This window comes from Phacochoerus africanus, chromosome 16, assembly GCF_016906955.1.
Source record: "Phacochoerus africanus isolate WHEZ1 chromosome 16, ROS_Pafr_v1, whole genome shotgun sequence".
In the NCBI taxonomy this organism is placed as follows: Eukaryota; Metazoa; Chordata; class Mammalia; order Artiodactyla; family Suidae; genus Phacochoerus; species Phacochoerus africanus.
The window spans coordinates 13,745,677-13,762,672 of NC_062559.1; the positions used below are offsets into that span (position 1 = coordinate 13,745,677).

Consider the following 16,996-nt stretch of genomic DNA (forward strand, 5'->3'; position numbering starts at 1 on the left):
ATCCTGGTTTCTTAAAAACTATTTGATACGTATTGGGATATTGTGAAGAAGAAAAAGGCATCATTTGGAAGGAAGCAAATGTGCCTGAATATTAAAAAAAAACACTTAAAAAAATTTTAAGTCTCTTTACTGGCATTTCAAGGACTTGGAATGAGAAAATCACACAGTGATGAAGCAGGAGTTATCATGGTCAAATTTATATTTTTGCCACTTTATTTTCATCAGCGTATGAAATCTGTTTGTAGCACATGAGCCACTTCAGTGGGTAGCAGTGGGCCTGGTGTCCCCATGGGTGCTCAATAAATACTTGTTGAAGAGCGAGTAATACAGAAGGTTAAATATCCAACCCCCCTGTTCTAGAACCCTGTGTCCTCAAATGGTTCTTCCAAAATGCAGGCCAGCCTCCCCAAAGAAATAAAGTGAACCCCCAAATCTCATTTTCCACAGTGTTTTTGTGGCAATCAAACCCAGAGGAGAAATCAGAAAATATTTTAAGCCACAAACCCAAAGCCTTTAAAGGGAATTGTTTCTCAAGGCCTTTCAGATGAATCATAAATTATTACAGTTTTTGTCTCTGTGTCTGGATTTTCCTCCAGTAGAAATAATTTATTTTATTTTAGTACCATATTGAGCATGCAGTGAAAAGAATCTCTCCGTCTCATCTCTGCGCCCCACTAACAGATTCCTTCTCCAGAGAGGACGGCTATTATAATTGCTCGCATGCCCTTCTAGAGATATGCTTGGCATATACAAAGAATCTCTTTCCACAAATGGTAATATGCCACACACAGGTTTCTGGTCTCTCCTTTTTTTTTTGTCTTTTTTTTTTTGGTTGTTGTTGTTGTTGCTATTTCTTGGGCCGCTCCCGAGGCATATGGAAGTTCCCAGGCTAGGGGTTGAATCGGAGCTGTAGCCACCGGCCTACGCCAGAGCCACAGCAATGCGGGATCCGAGCCGCGTCTGCAACCTACACCACAGCTCACGGCAACGCCGGATCGTTAACCCACTGAGCAAGGGCAGGGACCGAACCCGCAACCTCATGGTTCCTAGTCAGACTCGTTAACCACTGCGCCATGACGGGAACTCCCTGGTCTCTCCTTTCTTTCACACGCCATGACATGACGGACATGCCTCCATATCAGTATCATGGCTCTGTATCATTCCTTTACATGACTATACAGAATTCTACTATCTGTATATACTCACTTTCCTTTAGCTAGGCTACTATCACTGGGCATTACTTTTATAAATAATTATAAGCTACTATAAACAATACTGAAAAGAACATGCCTAAACATATAAACCACATAAGGAAAATAATATCAGGTAAACACTGAAAAAAAAAAAAGGCTCTTTGAAAACTTTTTTTTTTCTCTTTGGCTATGCCAGCAGCACGTGGAAGCTCTGGGGCCAAAAATCGAACCAGCGCCACAGCAGCAACCCAAGTCAAGCCACTATAGTGACAATACTGGATCCTTAACCCACTGTGCCATGAGGGGAACTCCTGAAAGCTTTTTAAGGACATTTATTTTCAAATTCAAGAAAGGAAAAAAGAGGAGTTCCTGCTGCGACACAATGGGATCTGTGGTATCTCTTCATTGCCAGGACACAGGTTTGATCTCTGGCCAGGCACAGTGGGTTAAAAAAGACAATTGCCATGGCTGTGGTATAGGTTGCAACTGCAGCTTGGATCTGATCCCTAGCCCGGACACTCCATATGCTATGGGGCAGCCAAAAAGGGGGAAAAAAGGAAAAAAGATTTAAAATCTCTAGTAATTTGGGAGGACAATGAAGTGTAGCAGAAATTTGTAACATGCAAAATTAAACTGGATTTTTTGGGAGGACAATGAAGTGTAGCAGAAATTTTTAAAATGAAAATTAAACTGGATTTTTTGAAGGGAATGTTCTCTTTTTGAGTAGATTGGTTTAAGAGTTAAGTGAAGTGTTTGGTTAGCAGCATGACATGGTTGAAGAGAAATAACTTTAGCTACATGTGCACAGATTTTTCCATTGCACAAAATCCTTAAGGCTGGAAAAGGTTTGGAACATGGGACTACAAGTTTAAATGATTAAGGCTGAGAGAAGGGTCTTAGTTATGAAAACACAGCAGGATGAACAGGTTCAAAGAGTGCTGCAGAGAAATATGGCCAAATGAGAGGCAGAGTACAGGGCAGGGGAGTTACAGTGGAACTAAGGGCAAGCCTTGAATTAAAAAGAAAGGATAACAATAGCCAAAGGATGGCTGTGCAATGATCAGTCTGAATAGGGTCAGCGTGAAACCCATGGAAGCCTCTTTGCCAATACAATTTTGCACCTCCATTACCACTCCTGACACTTTCAACCTGGGGAAGTAGCAGCCAGGGGAAGCTGTTGTCAACAAAGCAAAAATACCAATATGCCACCAAGTTTTGCCTGAGTATCTGGATAGCTGAAGACCAGGCATGTGACCTAGGCTCTGCAATTAGATGTTCTTTTTTTTTTTTTCTTTCTTTTTTTCTTTTTTAGGGCCACACCTGTGGCATATGAAGGTTCCCAGGCTAGGGGTTGAATCAGAATTGCAGCTGCCAGCCACAGCCACAGCAACATGGAACCGAGCAGCATCTACGAGCTACACCACAGTTCATGGCAACACCAGATCCTTAACCCACTAAGCGAGGCCAAGGATGGAACCTGCATCCTCATGGATACCAGTTGGGTTTGTTTCCATGGCGCCACAACGCCTAAATGTTCTTTTTAGGACTCAGCGAGTGATACAAGGAGGAAAGGTTCATCAGATTTCCCTGTGGCAGTATGCAACAGAGGCAACAGTACCATTTGAGCCATGCAGAGCAATGGCGATGGATGTGATTGATGCCTGTGACATTTGTTCTCTTCACCAGACTGCTTCAGCTGCCAGTCTCCTGGTTCCTGCCTGTTTTCCAAGACTGGTTCTTCACTTCCCAGCCAACTGAGTGAGTCATCCAATGTCCTTCTAATAAATTTATTTTCCACTTACATTAGCCAGGGTCCTTCACTGTTCTTTGCCATCAAGAACCCCAACCGATACACTGAACATACAAGAACTGGGACCAGCCTTGGACAGAAATAAGGACAAGAGCAGAGATCCCCGGAACTGGGGTCCTAAATGTGAGAACCTCTAACACTGGGCTGTAGACTTGGTTTCATCATGCAGGATCAGAAATGCAAAATGTAGGGCAAAGGTACTTAACAGCTGCACTGGTCCCTGGGGTTTAGATAACTCTTCTCACAAAGTTAACAGTGCTCTTGGAGGATAAATGTCTGGATACTTTTCTCCCCAGAGAATGGGAGCTGGTTATACGCAGGAGAAGGGGAGGGCAGAAAGTCAAAAGGAAATTGATGAAGGCGTCCAGGGAAAAATTGCAGTTTTTTTGTGTGTTGGTTTGTTTGTTTTGCTTTTTAGGGCTGTACCCACAGCATATGGAAGTTCCCAGGCTACGGGCCGAATTGGAGCTACAGCTGCTGGCCTATGCCACAGCCACAGCAATGTGGGATCCGAGTCTCGTCTGCAAACTACACCAGAGCTCACAGCAATCCCGGATCCCCGACCCACCAAGCCAGGCCGGGGATTGAACCAGTGTCCTCATGTTGGATTCGTTTCCACTGTGCCATGGTGGGGACGCCCCCAGAGTTGTAGATTTCAAATCCACTTGTTCAAAGGGAGTTTGGTGGACGACAGCAAAGGGTCTCTAACTTGGAAACAGTGAAACACCATGAAAGCCTGTTGAGTGATACTGTGATACTAGCACAGAGGGAGCCGAGCCCTTGAACTCATTTGCTTTGTCCACTGTCATATCCTCAGTGGTACCTGGTGCATTTTAGGCCCTCAATAAGTGTTCACTGAATGAATGAAAGAATTGTTAAAATTCAATACCCACCATTAGTTCACACATCAGCATACCTTATGTAGGTAGGATAGGATACCATTTGAGGTTTCAATCCAGTCTTGTTTGACTCCAAAATCCAAATTCTTAATCTTTGGGCTATATTGTTTACTCCTTGGACCCCAGCAGCAGTGGTGGTTCAGAATTCTGCTTCCTGCCAAGCCAGGTAAAGGCTCCCATCATGGCTGCTGGTGCTCACCAAGCTGTCACCTCCCTGGGTTGCCATCTCCTTCCTCTCTGTGCATCATCATGGAAGATATGCTAGAATTTTTAAGATGCCAAAGCTCCTCTGAATTCTGGGCAAGTGTGCTTTGGATGTCACGCTTTATGAATGAGTATTAAAGCATGATGCTCGTATATCAATGCCACACAGAGATTTTAGAGACATTGCTCTTTCAGTGTTGACTCATAGCTCACATTTCCTCCTCTCTCCAGTACATACACCTGCACTTGGGTGCCAGCATTACTCAGATATGAGTTTATGGAGGAGGCTGAACTAGGGCACAGATCTGAGTAATAAACATGAGTCAGTATCATTCTCATGGCCTTCCAATGACTAAGGCTTTGTTAAAAGCTAGGTGCTTCCCTGCAGGCTCATCAGGTCCCTCAGGAGATTTTTGGTGATCTTCTACAGGTAGAATTTTGGTTGCCATCCCTCGGTCTCCCAGAGGCATCAGACGTATGAATCCTGGCAGTAGACACCAATGAGAGTCTCCCTGGGGTCCTTCTTGGACAAAGCCGTTTCAATCATACATAATAAATCCTCTTTAACTTCCATGCAATAAAACAACAAGATGAAAAAAAAATATGTCTTTTACACCCCTCCTGTGGCATATGGAAGTTCCCCAGCTAGGGGTTGAATTGGAGCTGCGGCTGCTGGCCTACACCACCACAGCAACATCAGATCTGAGCAGCGTCTTCCACCTACATCGCAGCTACCTTAACCCACTGGTCAAAGCCAGGGATCAAAGCTGCATCCTTACAGACACTATTTTGAGTCCTTAACCCATGCTGAGCCACAATGGGAACTCCAAGACGAAAAAAAAAAGGGGGGGGGGGGGAGGATTGACTGCAAAGGATTATGAGGAAACTTATAAGGCTCGGGCATTGTCCTGTATCTTTTTTTTTTTTAATAATTTTTTTTTTTTTTTTTGTCTTTTGAGGGCTGCATCTGTGACATATGGAGGTTCCCAGGCTCGGGGTCAAATCAGAGCTATAGCTGCCAGCCTCCACCACAGCCACAGCAACACGGGATCAGAGACAACTCTGCAACATACATCATGGCTCACAGCAATGCTGGATCCTTAACCCACTGAGCAAAGCCAGGGTTCGAACCTGCATCCTTAGGGATTCTAGTCGGGGTCTTTACCGCTGAGCCACAAGGGGAACTCCCACCGTCCTGTATCTTGATCATGGTGGGTGTTACGTGACTGTTCGCATGTAGCAGAACCTTAAGAGTCCTTTAGAAGCAGACTCAGAGGTAAGAACTTGGGTAAAAGTAGTTATGCCAGAGATGATTTCAAGAAGTACAGAAGTATGGAAGGTGAGATAGGGAAGAGAAAAAAAGGGCACATTAACAGTGAGTTGACTGTAGCGGGCAACTGGTGTTCAATCCTGCATTGGTTTGACTTGAGGAGTATTCCATAATCTCTTATTGTTTGTTAGACATTTTATTTTTGTCTTTTTTTGGGGGGAGGGGGGATCCGCACCTGTGGCATGTGGAGGTTCCCAGGCTAGGGGTTGAATAGGAGCTGTAGCCGCTGACCTACACCACAGCCACAGCAACATCAGATGTGAGCCGAATCTGCAACCTACACCACAGCTCACAGCAACGCTGGATCCTTTAACCCACTGATGGAGGCCAGGGATCGAACCCACGTCCTCATGGATGCTAGTCTGATTCATTTTTGCCGAGCCACAATGGGAACTCCTGACATTTTATTTTAAACATGACTTTTTAGAATACTTTAAAAGCTGGGATAATGTAGCCTTCCTCCAGGGAATTTTTGTTTTCTTCTATCAGGTACTTGATGGCGTGAGTAGTCAAGGGCAAGACTGGCTTACTGAAATGACCCACTGGAGGATACCTACTCTTACTTTATCAAGTAGGGCATTTCAGGGTCTCAGTCAAGGGCAGAGGGTCTCCACTTTCAGACGTGTTGAATTCTACCCCCTTCCCTTGAACCCTAGGTGTCCATGAAGCCACTTCACTTTTCAGCTGTTCCACTCAGATTAGCAAATGGCTCCAGGGTAAATGCCATAGCTCTTTAGCATATTTAACACGAACGGGATCTTTCGAAGCCTTGTCTCTCGGATGTTTGTTTTTGTTGGTTTTTTTTTTTTTTGTATGAGCAAATGCCCCTTGGACAGAAATAACTTCATCTCTCTCTCTCTCTATCTTTTTTGGTCTTTTTATGGCTGCATTTGTGGCATATGGAAGTTCCCAGGCTAGGGGTTGAATTGGAGCTGCAGCTGCGGGCCTACACCACAGGCACAGTAACACCAGATCCTTAACCCCCTGAGTAAGGCCAGGAATCGAACCTGCATCCTCATGGATACTAATTGGATTCTTAACCCACTGAGCCACAACAGGAATTCCCTCAATTCATCTCTTTAAGCTCTAATTCTTTCCCAGGTCAAGCAAGGCCTACTATACTGTTATGTCTTTGATGCTTTTTAGCAAATGCTTCTGATATATATAGTATTTTTAAGGCCGGACCCATGGCATATGGAGGTTCCTAGGCTAGGGGTTGAATAGAATCTGTAGCTGCTGGCCTATGCCACATCCACAGCAATGCTGGATCTAATCCGCATCTGTGACCTATGCCACAGGTCAGGGTATTGCCAGATCCTTAACCCACTGAACAAGGCCAGGGATCGAACCTGTGTCCTCATGGATACTAGTCAGGTTCATTGACCACTCAACCACAACGGGAACTCCTGCTTCTGGTATTTATCCAACTTCTTTTTTAGTTGTCTTTGGTGAAAGAATAAAAGGACTCATATCTATTGAGGCCTTAAGAGCCAGAAAGTGAAGAGAGACAAATCTGGTCGGTCCTAGAGATTCATTCCTGTCTTTCTTGCAGTATTGTGATAGATCGAATTATTACTCAGCAGATATTCATTCTACCCAACTTTTATAAGAGGAGTCTGCTTCCCAGCTCTTCCGATGTTAAACTTGGCTGTGTGACTTGCTTTGGCTACGGAGATGTTGCCAAATGTGCCTGTGTATTTGGGCTTGTGTTCCAGCATCTATTTCTGCCATTGCTGTGAGAACATCTTTCCTCAGGAAACTGCTGCCCTTTCAGCCCAGCTGGACTTGCAGCTGGAAGCAGAGCCACCCAGATGAGCCCAGGTTAGATGCATTGATTGACCCTCAGCTGACCTGTAGTTGTGTAAGAGAAAATCAATGGTAATTCTTTTAAATCAATGCATTTGTGGGATAATTTGTTACACAGCACTTTTGCTGCAATAGCTGATCAGCAAGCAGCCCAGCACAAAGCTGGCTCAGCTGATCCCAGTTATCACAACAGAAAAAAAGCTGTCATCAAATCCGAACTCCCGAAGCTTCTCTTTTCTAACAGATCTTTCCCCAATGAGGAGGGTCTCATTGCTATATAATTGCCTAGATGCTCCCCATTTCCCATTCTGTATAAGTAGTTAAAACATCATAGGTCTGGCCCATCACCTGGAAAGCCCCCTTTTAGGGGAAATAGCCAGTCTTTATGCCAGGCCTAAGCATGTGTCTTTGTGGTATAATGAGGACTAAAGAATGCTGAGCTGCACCTCCAGTATGCTTTCCCCACTAAATTTGATTTTGCATTTATACTATGCAGCACTGGTGGTGTGTGTGTGCCTCTTCTCCCTGTGCACAATAAGGGGAAATATTGGTCAGATGCATCTTGCACACTATTACCAAAAGCCAGAAATCCCAATAGCTCTGTTAAAAACTCATCACCCAAACTTAACAAATCCTACTATTTTGTCATGTGCATTTTTTACATTGCTGATATATATATATACACAAACGCATATATATATATATATATAGGAATGCTATTGATTTTTTCCCCACACCCACGACATATGGAAGTTCCTGGGCCAGGGATCAGATATGAACCGCGTCTGTGACCTATGCCATAGCTGTAGCAATGCCAGATCCTTAACCCACTGAGCAAGGCCAGGGATCGAACCTGTGTCCTCATGGATGCTAGTCAGATTCATTTCTGCTGAGCCACAATGGGAACTCCCTACAATTCCACTATTATGTGTAATATTTGCTGTAAGTTTTTTAAGGATTAAGGATATACCTTTCTACTTCTGTTTTGCTAAAATGCATATTTTAATATTTGAACATAGACTTTTATTGAAAGTTCTCTCTGCATTTATTGGAATGATCATATGTACTTTCTATTTTAATCTGTCCATTTTGTAAATTATACTGCATTTATCTCCACAAGTGGAGAAGTTGAATAAGAGAGGTATCATCGATTTCTTGAATGATTTTGCAGCCTGCAAAAATATTCAGACTTGGTGTCTCTCATCAGGGGAAACCTGCATTTGTATCTCTTAAAAATAATAGTAATGTGAATACCTGTAGGTCCATGCGATAAAGAAGTAGCACCAGTTCTTTAGAAGTTTCTGATGTAACCTTCCAAGGTCATGTCTGTTTTTCCCTATGCTGAGGTAACCACGACCTGAATTTTGCATAAAACATTTCCTTGTCTTCCTGTGTAATTTTAACTATATCTATCCATGGGTAATATTATTTAGTTCTGCCTATCTTTGAGCTTTATATAAAATATATCCTACTGTTATATATTCATCTGTGACTTTCTTCCCTTGCCCAATATTTTGATTTTGAAATTCATTCTTTGAAATTGAAATGTGTACCTGCAGTTAATTTTTTTACTGAATAGTATTATACTGCATTAAATTACTCAGTTTATCCATTTTACTATTGATTGACATTTGGGTTGTTTCCAGTGCTTTTGCTATTATTAATGCTGCCATTAAATCTCATGGCATACACACACACACACACTCACCCAGGAGTAGAACAGTTTGGTGGTAGTACATATATTAATAGGCCATTTATATTTCCTCTAATATGGAAAATTAAAAAAAAAAATCAAAGCAGGAGTTCTCACCATGGCTCAGGGGAAAACGAATCTGACTAGTATCCATGAGGATGCAGGTTTGCTCAGTAGGTTAAGGATCTGGCATTGCCGTGAGCTGTGGTGTAGGCTGCAGATGCTGTTCGGATCCTGTGTTGCTCTAGCTGTGGGGTAGGCCAGTGGCTACAGCTCTGATTCAACCCCTAGCCTGGGAATCTGCACATGCCATGGGTGTGGCCCTAAAAAGACCCCCCCCCAAAAAATTTACATTATTAAAAAAATAAATTAAAAAAATCAAACCAGCAAAGTACCTGTGAGCCAGTTACTTGGTTAAAAAAAAAAAAAAAAAATGGAACCAGGCCAGAATTAATGGGAAGAAAATGAAGCAGGGTTGTGTCAACTCAGAGTAAGATTTTTGCCTTTATTTTACAGTTTAATATTTTGTTCATCATGGATTTTTTACATTAATTTTGATTTTAAATGTTTTATATCAAATACCTACCTTGATTACTGCATTTTTGAGTGCTTGCTTAAATTTTGGGCCCAAGGAAAGTGTCTCCCTCACCTCATTCTAGTCCCAACCCTGCCATAGTCTAAACTATTTATTCTCTCCAGACTGGATGATAAATAAAGTGCAGGCTGCACCTTTGCAGTAGCTTCATAACTGGTCCCTCCACTTCTACATTTGCCACTCATCTTTGATTCATTTTACACATGGCTGCTACTCTGATTTTTTGAAAAGATAAATTGATTATGTCACTTCTCTTCAAACCTTGTTCAATTTACTTAGAATACAATCCAAATTCCACATACAACCCTTCTTAGTCTGGATTTTGCCTTCTTCCATAATCTCATCTCTGAAGACTCTGCTTTTGCATGCCCCAACTTCACGGGTTACCTTTCCATTCCTGGAATATGCTAAATTCATTCCCGCATCAGGGGCTTGGCACATGGCAAGCCCCTGATGATCGATTGATTCCTTCCAATCCTTTAAACTTCAGATTAAGTCATCTCTTTAGAGAGGCTTTCCAATCCAAAGTAAATCCTCTCCTGATATATCTATTACTCTGTTCTTTTTTCTTCCTAATACTTTGACAACATATAAGTAGAGTTACTTATTTTCTGCCTTCTTTTTAAAACCCTAAGATCTTTGAGGGAGCTTAGTGCTTTGCTCACATCCACATACCCAATATTTAGCACTCAAATACCCCTTAAATAATTAAAACTAGAAAAGATAAATAATAACAATATAGTTGGGAAAAAAGTCCCATATCTAAAGTAGCTTTAATATTCATTAATATTAAAGCAATCTGGGCATAACAGGGTAAAAGTGATCATTTCCTTTGGCCCAGTAGGTCTATATTTGAGACTATATACTAAGAATATAACTGGAAATTTTTGTTTATTTCAAATACTCATGTAATAATAATTTATGAAGGTTGAAAAATGGGGAACAACCCACAATGTTGCCTGTATTCATTCTCCTTCCCCAGCCTAGATAAGCCCAGCTGAATGTTGTTTCTTTGGCAGAAACAAAGCAGAAAAGCATTATTAGAGGAAAACCACTTAGGTGGGTAAGATACAATCAGCATTATTTTCAACTTCACCAGTCTCAGATGGGCAGTCATTATTTCCCCGAAGTATTGTTATTTTTCAGATGAAGCTGTTCTTTTCTCTACAGATAAAATTTCAGTATTTGCCATTTTCCTTTCGCCAAAGTAGCTACCATCTACAAGGCCTTTTAAATCAGAAAACCTGAGAGCTGATCAAGAGAATGCCTCCTTATCCCATTTATCACAAACAACAACGTTTATCCTATTGTTTCAGTTTCAGGAAATATATCTTGAACTCACCACTTCTTTTCTATCTTTACTGCTACCACAATCAGAACCACCATGTGGATAAATGAAATGTTCTCTCCATTGCTCCATTTTCATTACTGTTTTTCTCCTACCCATTCTCCCCCCAGCAGAATGATCTATTTTTTTAAATGTATAAAACATCTCCATACACACAATAGATCAAGATACCTTTTATTATTTATTTATTGTCTTTTGTCTTTTTAGGGCCGCACCCGAGGCATATGGAGGTTCCCAGGCTAGGGGTCGAACCGGAGCTGTTGCTGCCGGCCTACACCACAGCCACAGCAACACCGGATCTGAGCCGCATCTGCAACCTACGCCACAGTTCACGGCAACGACGGATCGTTAATCCACCGAGCAAGGCCAGGGATCAAACCTACAACCTCTTGGTTCCTAGTCGGATTCGTTTCCGCTGCGCCACGATGGGAACTCCAAGATAGGTTTTATAAAGTGAAAGTTTTATTCCCCTCCACCCCTTTCCAATTGGAATCCCCCAAGGTAACCAACCACACACTAAATATCTAATGTGTTTGTATCCTCCTATCCTTTTTTCTGTGCTATACATATATATTGATTCCTTTTTATTTCTAAAACATGGGTAATATTATACATAACATATCATGTTATGATTCACTTATTTATTCTTTACCTAATAACATATCATGGGCACTCTCTCCAGTTAATATAGTTACTTCCCTTTCTCTTTTTTTCTCCTTTCTACATAGCTGTGTAATATTCCAGAAAATGGGAGGACAAAAATTAAATTAATAACTTCCTCAATGATTGACATCAGCATGGTCTTCTAAAAATGTAAATTAGATCACACCTCTTTCCTTCAAAGGCTTTCCTTTTCCCATGGAATGAGGTCCCCAAGACTCTGGATATGGCCCTTGCCTCTCTTTAATTCACCTTACCCCCTCAACCCCACTGCTCATGATAACCCACACTAGCCTTCTAGGAAAGTTTTCCACCTCATAATCCCTGCATATTTTCTACTCTTAACTTGCAAAGATCTTCCCTTTCTCTTGGACATGAATTTAAATTAGATTCTCCTCATAAACAACAAGGTCCTGCTGTATAGTACAGGGAACTATATTCAGTATCCTGTGATAAACCATATTGAAAAGAATATAAAAAAGAATATATATATATATTTATATCTATACACAACTAAGTCACTTTGCTGTACACCAAAAATTAAGATAATATTTTAAGTCTTCAACAAAACTTAAAATATTTTTTTTCTCGGTCACACCTATGGCATATGGAACTTCCCAGGCCAGGGATCAAATCTGAGCTGCAGCTGCAACCTACACCACAGCTGTGGAAATACCAGATACTTAACACACTGCACCACAGTGGGAATTCCAATCATCAATAAAATTAAAAAAAAATAGTAATTCCTGTCATGGCACAGCAGAAACGAATCCGACTAGGAACCGTGAGGTTTGGGGTTTAATCCCTGGCCTTACTCAGTGGGTTAAGGATCTGGTGCTGCCGTGAGCTGTGGTGTAGTTAGCCGTGGGTGTGGCCCTAAAAAGCAAAATAAGTAAATAAATAAAATTTAAAAAATAATGATAAATTAGGTTCCTCTCATATTTAATGCCTTCACAGTACTTCATCACCAGTTGTCATTATCTATAAGAAGTTATACTTAGGAGTTACCTTGTGGCACAGCAGGTAAAGGATCTGCATTATCACTGCAGCGGCTCTGGTTGCTGCTGTGGCTTGGGTTTGATCCTTAGCCTGGAAACTTTCACACGCCACAAGTGCAGGCAAAAAAAAAATATATTTATATACCTGTATTTATTTAAATGTCTGATTATTTAATGTCTGCCTCCTCCACTAGGCACCATGTTCTATCAGGATGGAGGCAGTGTTTTGCTGTACTACTAGTACGTAGCACAATACTCAAAGGTAAAAAGCATTTATTGGAGTTCCCATCATGGTGCAGCAGAAACAAATCTGACTAGGAATCATGAGGTTTCAGGTTCGATCCCTGGCCTTGCTCAGTGGGTCAAGGATTTGGCGTTGCCGTGAGCTGTGGTGTAGGTCTCATGGCAGTGGCTGTGGTGTAGGCTAGCAGCTACAGCTCTGATTAGACCCCTAGCCTGAGAATCTCCATATGTCATGGGTGCAGCTCTAAAAAGACAAAAAAAAAAAAAGTAAATTGGTACAGCCCCTATGGAGAACAGTATGAAGGTACCTTAAAAAACTCAAAATAGAGTCACCATATGATCCAGCAGTCTCAGGTTAACTAACCCAACTAGCAACCATGAGGACGAGGGATTGATCCCTGCCCTTTCTCAGTAGCTTAAGGATCCAGTATTGCCCTGAGCTGTAGTGTAGGTTGCAGACGTGGCTCGGACCCAGCGTTGCTGTGGTGTAGGCCAGCAGCTGCAGCTGCGGTTCAACCCCTAGCCTGGGAATCTCCATATGCCATGGGTATGGCCAAAAAAACCCCCCCAAAAAAACCAAAAAACAAAAAAAGCAAAGCATTTATTAAATGAATAGATGGTATGTCCTACACTGAGGAATCATTAGGCAGCTAGGTAATAGAATTTAATGTTTTTTTTTCTTTTTGGCTGTCCCATGGCAATACTGAATTGCTGAGCCAGGGATCAGCAGTTGCAACCTAAGCTGCAGCTGCAGCAACTCTGGATCCTTAACTCACTGTGTGACAGGCCAGGGACTGAACCTACCTCCCAGTGCTCCCAAGACACTGCTGATCCCTTTACCCCACAGTGGGAACTCCTAGAATTTAATGTTAATTACCTTTTTAAATGGTATGTGTTACATGAATAAATCTGTATGAAATTATAATGCAATATATAGATATATATGAACAATTGGTATCAGCGTAAAAATAGCTTTGGCCTGAGAGGTCAGTAACTCTATCACTAATCAGTTGGTGACCTAGGAAATGTCATTGCCTCACTGGTAGTCTCCAGGAAGAAATGACTGTCCCTAGGTGTAGTATTGCCCTCTAGTGTTGGATACTCTGGGAGGTACTACTGGCCTTTAGAGGGTAAGGGCCAGGTAAGCCAGACTTTCTATAAAACATGGGACTGTTTCTTACGTGAAAAATTATTTTCTGTACCTCAAGGCTTGCAAATGCTCCAGTGTAGGTGAAAAAGCTGTATATAGTGATCTTTACCTCAAACCTGGACAGTTTTTTTTGTTTTTTTTGGCCACACCAGTGGCATATGGGAATCCCTGGGCCAGGATTTAAATCTGTACCACAGCAGTGACCCAAGCCGCAGCAGTGACAATGCCCAATCCCCAAGCCCCTGCGCCATAAGAGAACTCCAAAACCTGACCTTTTTTTACATATGAAAACAAAGCTGTTTTTAATTTTTACACATTTTTAACAGCAATGTTTTAGGAATGCATCTACAGTGGACACTGAAGATAGATTAGTGTTGTCCCTAGAGAGCCAAAATACTATAGCTGTGTCAATTGGTATTTGTAGCTTTCATATTCATGGAGATTTTACTTATAAGTGCCAATGAATGACAATTTGATTACCTTTTCTAGAAAAGTCATGACTGAGCATTTATATTTTGAGATAGAATTCACTATTATAAATTACTTTCTTTGTAGTTTTTATATCATATAGCACATTATTTTGATTTAAAACAAAATCATGTATGCAGATGAAATTCATAAATTATCCATGAATTTCATTACAGGCTAATAAAACACATTATGAAGATACTGTTCTTAAAAAAAGTGCATGCATTGTAATTCCCATTGTGGTGCAGTGGAAACGAATCTGACTAGGAACCATGAGGTTGTGGCCTTGCTGGCCTTGCTCAGTGAGTTAAGGATCTGGCGTTGCTGTGAATTGTCTTGTGGTTCCTCACGTGGCTCAGATCTGGTGTTGCTGTGGCTGTGGCGTAGGTTGGCAGCTGTAGCTCCAATTGGACCCCTAGCCTGGGAACCTCCACATGCCGCAGGTGTGGCCCTAAAAAGACAAAAGACAAAAAAAACCCCAAACCCCAAAACCAAAAAAAACAAATAAACACAGAGTTCCCTTTTGCCTCAGTGGGTTAAGGATCCTGTGTTATTACTGCTGTGGCTTAGGTCACTGCTGTGGCACAGGTTCTGTTCCTGGCCATGAGTGCAGCCAAAATAATAATAATAATAATAAGAATAATAACAATAATGCAGCCAAAATAATAATAACAATAAAAAAGAGAAAAAAACCAACAAAAAAAGAACAAGCACACATTTAAGAAAATAGATGTCTCCTATATTGAATGTTTAGATAGTTAACTAAAGGTGGCAAATCCAAATGACTTCCCAAGTTTCCTTGCTAGGTTATGAGTTCATGATTCCGCAACTTCAAGTTTTTGGTAAATTGTGAGTTTATTATATATTTAAGTTTTCACCAAATAACTGGTTCCAGGCTTAACAGTGAAGAAACTAAAACACAAAGAACTAACGTATTTTTAAAAAATTAAATGAAGTCTTCTCAATGAGATTAGGTCTACAGATTTGAAATTGCAACCTCTTTCCCTATTCCCCTTCTGTTCAATTTTTTTCATCAGTTACCGTATAATATGCATTTTAATCACATGTCTTAAAAATTGCTTCCTTTCCCTTTTATTTCACCTTAACACACACACACTAGAATAGACACAGGAATTCCTGGAAGAGGAATTTTGTCATTTTGCTGGCTGTCACCTCCCCATGTATAGAACAGCGCTGGGCACATAGGGGGAGCTCATTGAGTATTTGTTGCATGAATGGGTGAAGAATTCACGCAACAAGCAAAACCAACTGCGTCAAGCGGCCACTTCCATCAGAATTCTAGGAGGCATGTGGGAGGGACCAGAAAATTGATTTTTGAAATTGAAAATTCCTCGGCGCTCTTTGGGATTGCGAGAGCATTCTTGTACTCCTTGGGATGTATGGATGTATGAAGGGTTTGTGAACTCTGCGCGCAGAGCTGTGCAAGCTGGAAATCGAACTTAAAATAATTTGCACCTAAATCCATAAAATGTTCTCAAATTTATATAATCAGAAACACATTTTTGTAAACGCGTGGGTCTTCTGTTCTCTTGTACGTATATACAGGACAATTTAGAGTATCCTTTCACTGGAGATTCATGGTGAAGATCGGATCAAGGGTGGTGGCTCCAAAATGCGCAAACAGGGGAAACGAGTTAACATTCACTTTCCACAAGCAGATGCCAATTCAATATCCAATTCCCACCCTAGATCAAATCCCGCGCCCCTCCTACTCTCCACCTGCCTCTACCCTGCCTCCTTTAATACCTACGGTAGGCGGGGTCAGAAAAGAGAAGGTCTCAGCTCCCCCAAATTGGTTACGCCCGCCGCGAGTTCTGGTTTCCCATATTTGAGCAACACCGAGGAAACGGAACCGCTAACGAAGGCCGCCGACCAAATGACAAGAGGAGCAGCACCGGGCCGAAAAGGAAGCAAAACACGAAGAAAGGCAGTAGTGTGGCAACCACGTGAGGTAGGCGATCCGGTCCGCCCTCCGAGTGAGAACTTCAATTCCCGGCTTGCAGCTGGGCGGTTACCCTCCGAGGACTACAACTCCCAGGGTGCTGCGGGACCGGCCGCCGGCCGCTCCTCCCGCCCCTCCCCCGCCCCTCCTGGCCGGATCGGCGTGCGCCTGCGCACGGGAGGCCGGAGGAGTCTTACCCTAATGTAAGATGGTGGCCCGTCTGGCTGTGGAACCCACCGAAAGCTGAGAGTCTCCCTCTCAGCCGTAAAGGTCGGACTCGCTGAGGCAATCAGGCCCGGTTCTGAAGAGTTTTTTCCCCGACACTCGTTCAGTGGTTTCTTGTGAGGACGCGGCACCGCGTGGAGTCGGCTAAGGGAAAAGCGAGGCAAGGCAGGCGGGTGAGTCTATGCGGGGCTGGGCTTAGGGGAAACCCGGGGTTGACCGGCTACGAGAGAGCGGAGGCTTCGCTGAGACTGTGCAGGCCGCACCCCCCTTTCTCCCCACCCCCCGCCTCATCTTCACCCTCCTCCTTCTTGGTCTTCCTCCTCCTCCTCCTCTTCCTCCCTCTTCCCTCTACGCCACAGCAGTTACCACCAGGAAAAGGGAGCGGGGCAGAAGGCAGCGCGGCGGCGAGCA

General features: G+C 42.5%; 1 protein-coding gene across 6 annotated transcripts in view; it reads left to right on the forward strand.

Moving 5' to 3' along the window:
- Window positions 1–16,519: 16,519 nt before the first annotated feature.
- Window positions 16,520–16,996, forward strand: part of CNOT4 (CCR4-NOT transcription complex subunit 4) — a 159,600-nt gene continuing 159,123 nt past the window's right edge. For 4 of the 6 annotated variants that reach the window (XM_047762985.1, XM_047762986.1, XM_047762988.1 and 1 more), the window contains exon 1: window positions 16,521–16,758. The gene's annotated coding sequence lies outside the window, so the exon portion shown is untranslated. Of the gene's footprint in view, window positions 16,759–16,996 lie in introns of all 6 variants that reach the window. The other 2 variants (XM_047762983.1, XM_047762984.1) reach the window with 1 other exon arrangement.